The sequence below is a fragment of the Euprymna scolopes genome, chromosome 28, assembly GCF_053919585.1.
Source record: "Euprymna scolopes isolate OS-2025 chromosome 28, ASM5391958v1, whole genome shotgun sequence".
Taxonomy (NCBI): domain Eukaryota; kingdom Metazoa; phylum Mollusca; class Cephalopoda; order Sepiida; family Sepiolidae; genus Euprymna; species Euprymna scolopes.
Genome location: NC_136509.1, coordinates 26,127,373 through 26,139,231, shown reverse-complemented (window position 1 = coordinate 26,139,231; position 11,859 = coordinate 26,127,373).

Genomic DNA, 11,859 nt, shown 5'->3' with positions numbered 1-11,859 from the left:
CACCCTGTACTACATATAACCTGCATATAAGAATATATAATAAATAACCTTTCATGGCATTAAATCATCATCATATCGTATTAATCCGAAAATACTATTTTCCAAGAACTGCCCGTCTTCTGAACACAAAACCACGCTATTTCTTCTCGTTGATACATGTATACAGACACTATTGATTAGTCTTCGTGGATAATAAATTCCCCTTAAATAAAGATCCCGCCAAAGGTTCGAATCCGATCGTCGTGGCTTTCATTGTCTAACTGAAAATCTATTTAACCATTATACACGAGTGCCCCACCCTGGCTTTTTATAAACAGTAGCTCTAATCATTTTCAAAAAATCTTATGATGTTGTTTATTATATAATTTGACTAACTAATAAATAAATAAATAAATAAATAAATAAATAAATAAAAATACTATAAAAAAAAAACCAAAAAAAAAAAACCCAAATAACCCGACAATATGAAGAATTTGTTTAACGAAATTCATGTAGACAATACATTGATTTTTTTTCTGGAAATCACGAAACTTTACAAACTTTAGGTTTGAAAAATAAAAAAAATCTCTTTACCCTCTCCCAAATATTCCTATACGTTACAAAAGCATACGACTCGATACTACTGCAAATAACAGGCATATAAAAATATATGACAATCTTTCATGGCATTAAATCATCTTCTATAATATAAATCTCACCTGCCTGTTTAAATGTATGTATGTATGTATGTATATATGTATGTAGAGATTTAGAAGGCTATCACAATGCGAGGAATGAGATATAGTCGGTGTTGCTGAGAGAAAACAAAAACAAGTTGCGATTTACAAATCAATAAGCACATACATATATGTCTATATATACATAAGCCTGAAGAATCCTAGAGTGGATGAAACGCGGAATATTCAGTGTAGCTTAATCGCCATATATATTTTATAAATTACTAAATATATGTATATATAGACATATATGTATATACTTATTGATTTGTAAATCGCCACTTGTTTTCGTCTTCTCTCACCAAAACCGACTATATCTCATTCCTCGCATTGTGACAGCCTTCTAAATCTCTACTACATACCTATCCCACACAATGCTTCAAGCAAACTACATATCAATAGTATGTACATATGTGTGCATGTATGTCAACCCCACGTGCACGTCGTGACCACTGCCACGCAGACGGGGCACTGATAAACGGCGAGTGTCCTGCGCCGTGTAACTGGACCTCCACTGCTTTGTTGGCCAAGGTTCTTTTAACCAAAAGCTAAGGGTGAGGTAACCCTGACAGAAACCTCCAGAGGAGCTTAGGCCCTGTCAACTGCGGCATACATGACCCACCGACGTGTGGAGTATGCTCTGGTGCACAGTAACATGTTCCAGTCATGGATCAAATGGCATGGTGGGTGGAGAGGGCCCCCGTAAGCCGTGGTGAAGGCAACCTCTCTAGGAGAGGAAAACTCTGATATAAAACCTGCGGCGACTGCTGCTTCCAATGATGTTGACTTGCTCTTCGTTTTGGTTCAATGTGGCAGTTGTTTAGAGAGTGGGATTGTCTCAGTGCAAAGTCTTTCCTCACTATAAAAAGCTTCAAACACAGGCATTACTTGATATGCAGTGGAATACACATTTTGCAATCAGTGTGTCTCAATAACAAAAAGGTTGGCTTTAGCCTAAAATTGCAAACGGACATTCAATGAGGACTGATGCAAATATGGGCGTTAATGGCAATAAAGGCTTTGAAACTGCCATGGTCTGGACTGGTAGGTGTTCGAGGCACCACAGCTTGGACCCGGTCATCAGTGAATGTGCAGGACTATGGAAAGTTCATAGAAGTGACCGTCTGGCACTTGCTGCTAGTTGCGCTCATGTTTGCGTCATTTGAGCCAGAGATATATTAAGTAATGGCAATACTCGAGAACGAGTTGCTGCCATTATGTATGTATGTATGTATGTATGTATGTATTATGTATGTATGTATGTATGTATGTATGTATGTATGTATGCCAAAAACTTTCGACGCATTTTCATGAGTTTTGAAGCTCGACCTTTCGAACGACAAATATCGAAAAATTGGCCAAAAGCATTAATTCCTTCACCCTACAAGTAAGGGTCGCTTTTTTCGCCGATATTTTCGAAAGTCATCACCTCTTTTCGATTGTCTAGCCTTAATTTAAACCTACGTCACTTCCGGTTTGGCGATGGGCGCAACAGCTAACGTGTCTAATTTTTTTTTTCCACTTTCATTTCCTCCTTCGTTGTACGGGTACGAGCCTGCTTTCCTACTACCCCTTTATTTATTTATTTTTTTTTTTGCGTTCGTAATTTTCTTTTTTTCTTTTTTTTTTGCTCAACGAACACTTATACACACACATCCAATTTCTTTTCCACTTTCGCGTCACGGGTTCGAACGTGCCTGCCTGCCTGCCTATTACAACTTTTCTTTTTTTTTTTTTTGCTCAACACACACCTACAAACACCCGGGCAACGCCAGACATCCAGGCTAGTCTATAATATAAATCTAACCTGTTTGTTTAAATGTATGTATGTATGTATGTATGTATGTATGTATGTATGTATGTATGTATAGATGTCTAAAACTTTCAACAGAGACGACGGATTTTCATGTGATCGATATCTTTTTGAAGCTCGACCGTTCGGACGACAAATATCGAAAAATTGGCTAAAAGCATTAATTCCTTCACCCTCAACTGGGCACTTTTCTACAAGGAGGGGTCGCTTTTTTCGCCGATATTTTCGAAAGTCATCCTCTCTTTTCGATGGACTAGCCTTAATTTAAACCTCTGCCACTTTCGGTTTTGCGATGGACGCAACAGCAAGGACATCACGTTTTTTCACGTTCTTTTCCTTTTTCGCGGCACGAGGTCGATCTTACCTGCCTAATACCACTTTCTTTTTTTGCTCAACACATACCTCCAAACACCCGGGCAACGCCGGGCACCCTGGCTAGTCTCATATAAATCCGAAGATTCTATTGTTGTTATGTGTTTTCCCGATATTTTAATAGTCAGAATTCTTTCTAGAAAGACATTGAGGATTGCGGGGGAGACCACTTTAAGGTTGCAAACATCCTAAGTGAAAGTGATTTTTGTGGAACGAACTGGATTCGAACTTGGGACATTCAGTTCGTTTCGTTAATCACTAGACCACTTTCATCAAAGCAGGTTCATATAGTGCCACAACATCATCAGGGTATAATATGCTTTCTTTTGGGAAAATCTGTCGTGTGTGTGTGTGTGTGTGTGTGTGTGTATGAATGTGTATGAATATTTTATTGTATTGCTCCCCAGGCAGGTTTTCCCAAAGAAAGCATACCATACCGTAGTGCCCGCCACAGGGAGAAGATTTCGTGCATATATTTCAATGCTGACCTACTTTTTGACCCACTTTCACTCATCCTGACATCACGTGATATCACGTGTAATTTAAAACCGAAAACAGAATGCCTACAATTCCCGAAAGGCGTGGTCGCAAACGAAAAGCTCCTATAGGCCATCGTGGTGAGTGGGAATTTATAGTACCAGAATACATACATTTTAGGACCCGGAACAGATCTAGATAAACTATGGTGTCATCCTGCAGTAAATAAACTAAATCAGGCCGCAAACGATCTCGACCTAGACTACGAAACTCCACGTAAAAGAACGAGGCAAGCCGACGCTCAATTTTTCAGAGGTACAGAGGAAACAGGACTACTCGATACCATCAGCAGAGCAGCTATCAAAGCTAAAAACTACCTTTGACTCGATTCAACTTTCAGAAAAAGTAACCCGCTAACTGTAATAGAACTGTTAATAGCAATCATATTACTAAAACTATGGAAACTCATCAGGCAGAAAATACGTCAGATGGAAGTCAGAAACCTTACACCAGAGACAGGAAATGGAATCAGAGGGGTAGTAATCAAACGTCGATTCAAAGACATGGTAAAAACTACCGACATGAACGGTACTGTAGCTAACTTCACCCAATACTACTCGAAGGGAGAGATCATACATGATGCTGGGGACTTCTATTGGGCACAACTCGAATCAGCGGATTATATCCTTCCCTATTTTCTATCGACATGGATAACGCAGATAAAATAGGAGATTGCAATGGTAGGGGGACCTGGTACAGTGCCAAAAGTATGGCCCAGTGCCCACGGTCTCGAACAGTTCTCGAAAAATCGCATCTCACACGCGATTTTGAGGTTGGTCCAGCCATCATAAAAGCATGTTGCTGGGGAAGTGGGTAGAAGCGTTTAAACCTGTGTAGAGCGAACATTGCCGTGCGGCCCAGACTTTTCCGATAACATCATATGCAGAGAAAGTTTAACAAAAAACAACGAAAAGTATTCGTACCAAACTCAGAGCCGTACTTCGACATATACGCAGACGACGGACACTACATAGGATGAAGAAACCTAGTAGATATAACAAAGATATGACAACAACTTCACAGAAATCCAACCGACGATAGGAACCGATGCAGAATTACCGAAATATAAATACACCTACGAAGCACTGATCCACCTGATCAACAAACTACTAAACTCAGAAACTGCCAAAGAAGACAACTTGAGCACAAAAGTAAAAATAATATTACTGCACAACTGGAGAGAGATGCCAAACAAGAAACAACTGCGATATGGTGACACATTCACACACATTTGAAGAAGCCACTCTCGTCAGTAAGAAAACCACTTACAAACATCATGACTCAAGGTAACTACGCCATACAAGGATCAATGCTGAGTACTCCTAGTCTACTATGGAACAACATACAGGGAGATAACTCAAGCGCTTGTAACAGCAGAATCGACATAAGCATGGCTTCGAATTACAGGACCATAGTAAACGACCGCGAAAAAAAAAAAACTATAAAGAAATAACATAAGAAAACGAATGACGAGATCGGTATCATTTTGAAGCGCGACTCTTCGGACGACAAATATAAAAAAATTGGCCCCAAACATCAATTCCTTCACCCTAAACTGGACAGTTTTCTGCAGGGAGGGGTCGGATTTTCGACGCCATTTTGGCAAGTCATCTTTTCTTTTCGATGGACTTGACTTAATTTCAACATACCGAACTTCAAATCGGACAATGGAGCACCGGTAATACGTCAGATTTTCTCTCACTTTCTTTTTTTTCCGTCTTCGCGTCACGGGTTCGAGCCTACCTGCCTACTACCACTTAAAAAAATACCCCACCTCTCTCCACCCTGGCTGCCTACTGTTGTTTAGATTCCATCGCCTCGCTATACCATTTTTTTTTTACATGTACTCTCTACTCGAGGTTCCTTACTACACCACCTACACACACCCGGGCAGCGATCGAAAAATTGTCCAAAAACATTCCTTCCTTCACCCTAAACTGGGCAGTTTTCTACAAGGAAGGGACGTTTTTTTTTTGCGTCGCCATTTTTGCAAGTCATCGTATCCGTTTGATTGACTTCACTCAATTTCAACTCAATTGGCAAACACGTCACGTTTTTTTCCCACCTTCGCGTTACGAGTTCAAGCCTGCCTGCCTACTACCACTTTTCTTTTTTCTTCCTCCACCCAAACTGCCTGCTGCTCTTTCGCCTCCCCGCCTCGCTACTACCAATTTATTTTTTAAATCCCCTCTCCAGGGTTCCTTACTCGACCCAAGTAACGTCGGAGAACCTTGCTACTACACAACTTTTTTTTTTAAACACCCTTTAATTCCCTCCGGGGGTCTTTACTACCCCCGCTAGTTTTATATAAAAGCCTTCATGAACTCGTATATGTCAAATTACATTCGAGGTGACCTACATGATAGAACAAGGAGTCTACATCGAATCACTGCTGCATTAGGTATATCAGAATTTTTGTAGGAATTTTTGACACCCCTAACACGAAACTGAATAAAATATAAAAAACTCGTAATTTCTCTTTTAAAAGTGGGTTGTTTATTTTCTTTATGGATTATACTTCCAAAATAAACTATTAAAGTTGTTTTAAAAGTAATAGAAATTTTTTTTTTTTTTTTAAACAGTAATGAATTTTACGAACTCAATATTTTTCAATTTTTTAACTTTAAAAATCTATCAAAATTTTTCTATTCATTCTATTTTTACAATATTTTCACGGTCAATGTGAAATTTTATGCACTTTCCAATAAACCGAATATAATATTTTAGACAAACGTTTTTTTTTAATTCACGCCCTCTCATTTTCAAGTGTCTATTAAAAAGTAAATAATTAATTTACTCACCAAAGTTTTATATATCACAAATTGAAGAAAAAGGTCAATAAATAATATATTCAAATTAAAAAAAAGTAGTGTTTTTTAGGAATTTACCTGTAAAGTTCGAAGTTTAAAACCTTTTTTTTTTAACCACGTTGTTTGTTTTTTTCTTTTTTTTTAATTAAACCTTGGTCCTTGCTCCTTTAATTGAAAAAAAAATTAGGGCTTGAATTACATTTTCGAGTAGTTATAAGCTTGGAAAGACAGGGGGTCGAATAATTCACACCTCCCATTTTGAAATGTCTATTAAAAAGTAAATAAAGTGTTATATATCCCAAATTGAAGAGAAAAGGTCAGTAAATAATATATTCAAATTTAAAACAAAAAAAAGTAGTGTTTTTTAGAAATTTACCTATAAAGTCCGAAGTTTAAAACCTTTAAAAAAAAAACCCACGTTGTTTTTTTTAGTTTTTTTTTTAAATGAAACCTTGGTCCTTGCTGCTTTAATTGAAAAAAAAAATTAGGGTTTGAATTACATTTTTCGAGCTTGTAAAGATGGGGTGGAATTATTCACTATTTTTCACGAAATTTCTGACACACCTACTGCTGCATTCACAAAATTCTTCGCTAACTGATCATATTTGCTCCATGATGGCTACGTCGAAAGAGTTCAGCTCCGACTTAATTTGTATGTTCCTGCCTAACCACGGGCAGGCAACAAAAAGATTGCTCCATAATCATTCTATTCATATTGCAGAAAAAGCTGACGGTACAGGTAGATCAAATTACCGCGACCGCTACATAAACGCCAACGCGGACAGCGAAATCGTCACGCACAACAATGGCGTCAACTACGACGTACGGACAGACGCAGATAGAAAAGAAGGAATTTTTCCAGAGAAAAACGCCGATTCCCTACGTTTGGATATGCAGATGGGAGACATCATCAGAGTTAGAGTTGATAAAAAACCGAAGAAAATATTATCAATTAGAAAAGCCTTTCACTACACACCCGACGACAAAAAAAAAAAATTAAAAAAAAAAAAAAAAAAAAAATGCCTTATTAACATCTTCGACAACCACGCATACATCGTCGTGTACTACAGAGCCGGTCAGAGCAATCTGAAGCATTGCTCTGACATCGACCACGTCCACATATTCACCTAGCATACCAGTCACCCGACGTCGAAGCATAGTTTTATCATACTCATAAACCTTATGCAAGGCTGGGGCATTAAACCATACGCCATATCGTTCCCAAAACTGTACAATCCGTATGACATATGCGAGCACCTCAACCAAGATCCCAACTCGAGATACGTAATGTCAGAGGGTCGCATAAAATTGTCCGGATAAACTAGATTCTTAAATAGTATTACGACAGAACAATTAGAAGTCATGCACAATGATGGTTCCGGGGATGACGGCGAACCAACAAACAAAAACAGGACGCTTGGAGGCAAAAATATGATGTAAAAAAAAAAAAAATAAAAATAAAAAATAATGAGGAAATCTAACTCCACACACATAGCTTACATAATGCTATACTGCAAAAAGACAAAAAAATTCCAATACAAGCACAACATGGGAAAATATTTTTCGAAATACTTCCGCCAATCTACAAAACAATACAGGACAGACCTAAACGTCAAAACGGTGGTTACACTGATATGGAAGCAAATTAGACAAATGATAAAAAAAAAAAAAAAAGAAAGAATTATTTGATCTAGACAGAAATCGTTACTGGGACGTTCGGAAGAACATAAACATATACTCTGAATGCTGCCAGTTTTATAATATCGACAAAGACCAATTCGGTCGTCATACTTTTGAGATTTGCATTAAAGATACCGCCGCAAAAGAACAGTCTGCACATCACCGGAGTGAGTAACAGCAACAAAACGTCATCCTTCACTTCATCCGCAAAAGACTCATGAACTTTGGCAGGATGAGGTGCCAGGCGACGGATAATTTTACTTTCGGCAGCTGTGTAGATGAAACACTGATCTACACGGACGAGATATAGTTCACACCGAACAACATCGAGGAGGCTAAATGTATAATGACGAACGCCTGTCTAAAATAACACCACCAGCAACAACGAGGAACCATTGAGTCACGTGCTGGGCGAAAAAGAGACAAAAAAAGAGACAAAAAAAAAAAAACAAAAAAAAAACAGGATGTTTCTATACGAGACCAAACATGTCCTATGGCACAGCTAAAGGAGTGTCGGATAATAAAACTGAATCTTGTGATGTGGTTTACCGTCTGAAACAAGTTCATAGACAACACATACACTCAGGAATACACGAGACAAACAGAGGAACCGAGACAAAGTACCTGCTACCTGCCCCTTCCATCACATACATACTGGCCGGCAAAGAAACTGAAGCATAAGAGGGTTCGACGCAATTTAGAGCAGGCATTGATGACCGAGGAAATGATTACGCCAACTAAATCTCCCACTTGTAGATACGACCCGAAAGAAGACGCACATAACAGACCCATGATAGAATGTGACTCGCTACATCCCAAAGACTACATAGAAACACCGTTATTCGCAGTAAATACACACAAACATGTAAATTCATCGACATATACATACATCCCAGAAACACTATAGTATATATTGGCCGATGACGATCGAACATGATCCACAAAGCAACAAAAAAACAAGTAAAAAAACAGACAAAAAACACCTCACTTCAATACAACTTCCAATAGAACACAAATACATAACAATAAGAAATAGAGAGCTAACCGACAAACAGATAAACGACAACATCCTCTACTGCTCCGATGACATAGAGGAATTTCTATTAAAAATGAGACTAGACGAATTGCCACACAGCATGCATCATACCTAAAAATAAATCCACATTGGAAAAACTACACACAATTATTTGAAAAACAACATACAACCACAGCCAAGGTCTCCTTCCACTTTGAAAAACTACATACAACTACAGCCAAGATCTCCCTCCACTTTGAAAAATTACATACAACCACAGCCAAGCCCCCTCCCCCCATTTGAATAACTACATAAATCACAGCCAAGGTCCCCCCCCCTTTGAAAAACTACATACAGCCACAGCCTTAGCCACCCCCATATGAAAAACTACATGCCATCACAGCCAAGGTCCCCCCCTTCAAAAAACTACATACAACCACAGCCAAGGTCTCCCCCACTTTGAAAAACTACATACAGCCACAGCCAACATAAAAAAATACATACCACTACAACCAAGGCTTCCTCCCCTTTGAAAAACTACATGCAAGCATAGTAAAGGTCCCCCCCCCCTTTTGAAAACTACATACCACAGCTAAGGTCTTCCCTCACCTTGAAAAACTACTTACAACCACAGCTAAGCTCCTCCCCCATTTAGATAACCTTATTACTTCACAGAGAGGTCTTTCTTTTACTACTACTAATACTATTGCTATAACTATTATTGTTATATTGTAATATAATAAATAAATAAATAAATAAATAAAAAACATATAAATCTCTCATTCTTGACGTTATTCTCGCGTTGTCTACGCACAGTTCAAACATTTCAAAATATAACCGCCAGATACAACGCGCGGCTCTTTACAGACTTCTTTCTCCAACTTTACAACATGGCAAGGAAGAAGAAAAGGAGAAAAAATAAACAAAACAACACACTGAAGATGGAGTATACCTCTGAAATATATTTGTGATAAATTTCAAACAAGTAAAATATTTGTTTATTTCCTAATATTACGTTGTGATTTGGCTTTCAAGCGCACTTGATGCGTATTTTATTTTATTCATATAAATGTATTTGTTTTTAATAACTTGTCTGCCTTGCATGAAAACGAATTTTTTGTTTCAAGACCTACCTTCGACAATACAATTATTTCACAGATTGCGCGCGTGCGTTCCATGGAAACATTACACATCGTCAAAGGTAAGGTAAATATTTAATGGACATCTCTTGCACCATTGATTTCACTAAGGCACCGATATCTTATTTTATTTATAAACTATTAAAGAAGAAAATGAAAACGGGCTCCTTCCCTGATGAGAAAGAACCCATCTTCACTCTCTTTTTTAAATGACTTTACAGAATCGATATGCTACTAAAAACCAACCAACCAACCAACCAACCAACCAACCAACCTATAAGCCAACCAATAAACCAGCCAACCAATAAACCAACCAACCAATAAAACAACCAACTAATAACCCAATCAACCAACCCACCGACCAACCAACCAACCCACCGATTAACCAACCAACCAACCAACCAACCAACCCGCTAACCAACCAACCCGCCAACCAACCAACCAACCAACCAACCAACCAATAAATCAACTAGCCAACCAATAAACCAACCAACCAAATATGCGGCTGTTTCATTACGGTTTTTTTTAGGAGTGATTGAGAAGCGCAAATCAGATACCAAAGTCCTTGTAAAACAAGAATTGGGATTCAATATTGCTGTGATCGGACAGGAGTTGGAGCTTAGTAGACAGTGTGGGGCCTATTAGGTTACAGGATATTCTGGACCTGTCTAAGCGGGAAAGATTAGTGGTTGGAGCTAGATGAGTTTTTGTTGTGAATGGTTTACAATCGGGAAGTCGTAAATTGGAATTCAGTCGATTACTTACGATAGAAATAGTGATAACTATTGAAAATCACTTTGTATTATCACAACAGACGTTTACCATTGATTTATCGCTGGCAACAACCTTTAGTATTCACTGGAGTTGGTCTGGTTTATGCCTTTTCTCCTCGGTCTTTCCCTCCTCCTTTACCTCTTTTGTTATCTGTACTCACTAGGAGTTCTCACACAGATCATTATCAGAGATTATTCATTGATGATAAACAGAGATGTTCCCTGAAATCTGAGTGACAACAAGTTTGCCCAGATTTCCACCTTTTTCGATAACCTTTGCAAATGACTTTGCGTTATCGCACCAACCGTTTGCCATTGATTTATTGCTTGCTTAGACTTCATTGGGATTTGGTTGGGAATAAACTCCTTCCCCCATGGCTCTATCCCTCTTTGCACTCTTTCACTGGAAGTTTGATTAGTGTTTTTTTTTTTGTTTTTTTTTACATTTTCACCCCAAACAAGACACATTGCCACTTTGATGTAGGGGGCTACTATCAGGGGCAACAACTACTGGGGTACTATGTAGGGATTTGGGCAACAAGATATCGGTTCACGTTACACTTGAACTTCTGCATGTCAGTACAGTTGGGGAAGCAGGGACCTGGGATGGAATTCCAAAGTCTAGCAGTTCTGGGGAAGAAACTACTGGAGTAGAAAGATCTTTTACATCTAAGGATCTCTACAGTGTGGGGGTGGGATTTAGCAGCCTGTCGAGGGTGTTTACGTCGTGGGGGCACAAGTGCTTGCAGTTCGTCAGAGCATTCACCATTAAAATACTTGTAGAACAGACAGAGGGATGCAACGTTTCGTCGATGAGACAGAGGCTGAAGCTTAGATGCCAGTTCAGGGCCTATCAGGTTTGCGACTCTCTTTTGAACCTTGTCAAGGAGCGAGAGACTAGTCGCAGATGTACCAGCCCAAATATGAGAGCAATACTCCATACATGGGCGAATGGTGGCCTTATAGAGGTACAGGATACTTTTGACAATGCCTTCAATGTAATT